General features: G+C 42.4%; 1 long non-coding RNA gene across 1 annotated transcript; it reads right to left on the bottom strand.

Annotated features, from left to right (window-relative positions):
- Positions 1-2,295: 2,295 nt before the first annotated feature.
- LOC106884543 lies at positions 2,296-4,361 on the bottom strand. Its single transcript, XR_001411257.1, has 2 exons — positions 3,640-4,361; positions 2,296-3,217 (listed from the first exon to the last, which is right to left on the bottom strand). It is a non-coding gene; the product is annotated as an uncharacterized LOC106884543 (long non-coding RNA).

Raw genomic sequence — 4,361 nt, 5'->3', positions numbered from 1 at the left:
CAGGAACAGCGTGGTGAGTAGGGCCCGAGAGGTGATCGTCCCCCTGTACTGGGCACTGGTGAGGCCTCACCTCGAGTACTGTGGCCAGTTCTGGGGTCCTTACCACAAAAAAGACATTGAGGTGCTGGAGCGGGTCCAGAGAAGGGCAACGAAGCTGATGAGGGGTCTGGAGAGTAAGTCTTAAGAGGAGAGGCTGAGGGAGCTGGGGTTATTCAGTCTGGAGAAGAGGAGGCTGAGGGGAGACCTTATCACTCTCTACAACTACCTGAAGGGGGGGGTGTAGAGAAGTGGGGGTCGGTCTTGTCTCCCAAGTCACAGGAGATAGGACAAGGGGAAATGGCCTCAAGTTGCACCAGGGGAGGTTTAGATTGGATATTAGGAAACATTTCTTCACCTAGAGGGTTATCCAGCATTGAAATAGGCTGCCCAGGGAAGTGGTTGAGGCACCATTCCCGGAGGTGTTCAAAAGACAGGTTGACATGGTCCTCAGGAATACGGTTTAGTGATTTTTATTTCTTATTTATTTTTTTTGTCAGAGTTAGGTTGATGGTTGGACTAGATGATCTGTAAGATTCCTTCCAACCTGGACGATTCTATGATTCTATGACAATCCAAAGCAACAAGACTCGTTTCACAGCTGTTGTATCTCTGTCCACACCCCACTCATAACACCAGTTAGCAGCGGGGACAGTTTCCTCATCGCTGCTACAGTGAAGCAATCAAAGGATTAAAAATTCAGGGCAGGCTTTCCGGGAGAAGATTGCTTTGATGTGGTACCCAGCGCCTGGCTAGCTGTCATAGAATCATAGAATGGTTAGGGTTGGAAGGGACCTCAAAGATCATTGAGTTCCATGGGCAGGGACACCTCCCACTAGAGCAGGTTGCTCAAGGCCCCATCCAGCCTGGCCTTGAACACTTCCAGGGATGGGGCATCCACAACTTCCCTGGACAACCTGTTCCAGTGTCTCACCACCCTCATAGTAAAAAACAGCAGGACTGACTGACAGTGTGAGTGACAGTGTTTTGGCAGCCTGGCAGGCGCTCTCAGCTCTAGCATCCCTTGGTGGGCACAGCACCACATTACCTGGGATGGGCTGGAATCACGGGGTGGCTCCGGCTCACCGAGGAACCAGTGCGAGGTGGATCCATCCGTCTCTGAACAAAAAATTGCCACAAATGTCCCTGCCGCGAAGGAGTATGAAGTTACTCCTACCTAGAGCTGTCAAAACCTGTTATAATAAAATTGTAGAGGGAAGAGAGGGGCTGGGTTGCAATTGCTGAGTGGGTTCCACCTGGCAGCATTGTAGTAGCACCCTGTTAGAAGTGGCTTAAAGCAGCACTTACGAGGTGGTAAATGAGCACTAAAGCAGTTAAGTATTCCCACCTGATTAAGTATGAACATTAAGTTATAAAACAAACGAATGGCATAAACTCAGCAGGTCCAAATAACATGGTTCACTAGAAAATTACTCACAACATGCCCAGTCCAGCCATGAAACCATTGCCCCGTTCGCAGAGCACTGCTGCGATGGGCTGCCCAAAGGGGAAACGCGCCGGCAGCCAGAAGGAAAATCTCAAGACACTGCTCACAGGTCCAGCAGGACACGACAGCAGAAAAAGGTGACCGTGAAAGGAATTTCCTCACAGGAACGTGGCATTACATTCTGGACGAATTCCCAATTAATTGCAATTTTGCTATGAGAATCCTCTTTCAATTATATAAACAGCAGTTACCAGCAATAACAAAACATAATGTCTGACTTCAGCACATGCCAAATGTTTAGACAGTTTAGTGGACACCTGTCCCAATATTTGGTTTAGCTGTCACTTGGTAGGACTGTTAGAGATTTTATTTTTCATCTCTGTTGATTCTGAAATATTTGCCATTATGATGCCCTAAGCAAAGCTATTGATTGCTCACTCTTGTCTACTTTATATTGCTAAAGCTAGATTCCAGCTCATAAAAACATGCTGAGATCACTGAAGATAGAGTTAATTACCACTTAAAACCTTGAATCTAAACAAACAGCCCCCAAACCCTTATGAAGCAGCCTAATTTTATTACAAAGCATACCTAGAGGCCTACATTTGCTGTCAGACAAGCTGTAAGACTTCCTCTAGGAATTGCTTTACATCTGAGCTAATGATTTATAACACAAAGTAGTAACAGTAATATCGTAAACAGATAATCCAAGTGATAAACACAGAGAACATTTTCCTGATTTGAAACGCACTAGGAAATAGGCTGTTCTGAAGCTGCATATAGATATTCCGTAAGTAAAAATATATTTTGTGATTTTTTTTTTTTTCAAATTTAGGACTTAACTAAAAATATCCAAATTAAAATATTTTTATTCTTTATTTAAAACATTTATCTATAGACTTATTGAAACTTGTTCATCTACAGATAAAAACACAAAATCCCTAGCTCCCAACGTTTCTGACTGCAATCTGACATCTAACTTCTCTTAGTAATCTCACTCTTGTGAGGCATCTACAATAGCATGTGTTTTCCCTCTATAAAACAGGCCTCAAATAAAGCCACATTAACTAATAGGTAGCGATACTAATGAACTAAGGAGTAAAATGACAAGTGTAACCTGAATTATTGAGACTTCATGTTTGATTTCTTTGTAGAGCAAGAGTTTTATCAAGAATGAAACTGATTCTTACTCTGTATTGTACTTCATCCATTGCCAAAACTGAATATTGTATTAATGCTATTTTAAAACTGTGGACCACAGAGCAAGCAACAAGATACAGAATTTATATGAAGTAGAGTCATTTTATGCCTTTGGCAGTTACCTTCACATTTAAATGCAGAATTATGTAAGGCTGGCATTTGGATGCAAAAAAGTTCTCTTACCACTTCTCCAAACAACAGGGATGTTTCTGAAATTATAGTAGACTTGCTGGCTGGTTTGCCACCTGCAGGGACACCGAACACAGAGAGGAAGGGCCATCACGCATCTGTGACGGACCTGCACGCTGCTGAGTTGAAAAACCAAGACTGTACAAAGAAGGCCATTTACTACAGTTACACAGTATGCTCTCTAGTTATCATAGCATTGCACAAATAATAAAAAAGGTAGTTTCAAAACTAATTCACTAGTCTTATCATGCGCATATTTGTGACTTCAATGAGTCAAGCAGGTATTTCATTCCCCACTTACCGGAAAAAAGGCAAAAGGAAAGAAAAAAACAAAGTTCAACCAACCTTCTTCCAGCTTCTTAACTCTCAGCTTCCCACAAGCCCACCTGAGGGGCTCCACAGGTGAACTCTAACTCAGGAATGGTTTCAAAAAGTGGTTCCAGTGTGACCTTTCTTTTTTCCTCTGCTTTGTCTTCAGTCACTTACTTCCTTTGTTCTTCAGATTCCCTGAGCTCTAAGGAGAGTTCTCACGTGGCTTATTCACTGCTACCCCTAGACCTCTTTGTCCTGCATTCAGGTTTTGTGTCAATGGTCTCCACATTTCTTCTTTAGTAATTTTTGTTTTTAAAATATTTCCCTTTCTTCAGCAGGATTTGCAGTCTCAGTCTTGTATAAGCAGATCAGAGCGGAGTTTCCACACTGTCATTATACAAGGTAGGCCAGAAGCAACATGACTGTGCTTGTGCAGCAGACAAAGTTCAACCAACCTTCTTCCAGCTTCTTAACTCTCAGCTTCCCACAAGCCCACCTGAGGGGCTCCACAGGTGAACTCTAACTCAGGAATGGTTTCAAAAAGTGGTTCCAGTGTGACCTTTCTTTTTTCCTCTGCTTTGTCTTCAGTCACTTACTTCCTTTGTTCTTCAGATTCCCTGAGCTCTAAGGAGAGTTCTCACGTGGCTTATTCACTGCTACCCCTAGACCTCTTTGTCCTGCAATCAGGTTTTGTGTCAATGGTCTCCACATTTCTTCTTTAGTAATTTTTGTTTTTAAAATATTTCCCTTTCTTCAGCAGGATTTGCAGTCTCAGTCTTGTATAAGCAGATCAGAGCGGAGTTTCCACACTGTCATTATACAAGCTAGGCCAGAAGCAACACGACTGTGCTTGTACAGCAGATACTGAACTTTACAAGTACTTAGCAGTTGACAGATGTGAATTATGACACTAGTTCAGCAACTGTCACTGAGCAATAATTAGGATTTCTTTCTAAATTAAACCTTTTAAAGAAAATAATACCATCTATCAAGGAAATCATAACCTGCTCAAGATGCTAAGACATTCCTTTGTTATCTGATAAGCAGAAACCCTGCCATTCCAATATTATTAAATACATTTTCCACTGTTACTCCTTACCTTAAAACAAGAGGGAAAGGACAGTATGTCCTACAAAGTCCTGAAAACCTACACCTACATGTGTAGACTTCCGCAGTA

The sequence above is a fragment of the Calidris pugnax genome, unplaced genomic scaffold, assembly GCF_001431845.1.
Source record: "Calidris pugnax isolate Ruff unplaced genomic scaffold, ASM143184v1 scaffold14, whole genome shotgun sequence".
NCBI lineage: Eukaryota > Metazoa > Chordata > Aves > Charadriiformes > Scolopacidae > Calidris > Calidris pugnax.
Note: the sequence above shows the minus strand (reverse complement) of the source record. Positions and strands in the feature narration are given on the sequence as shown.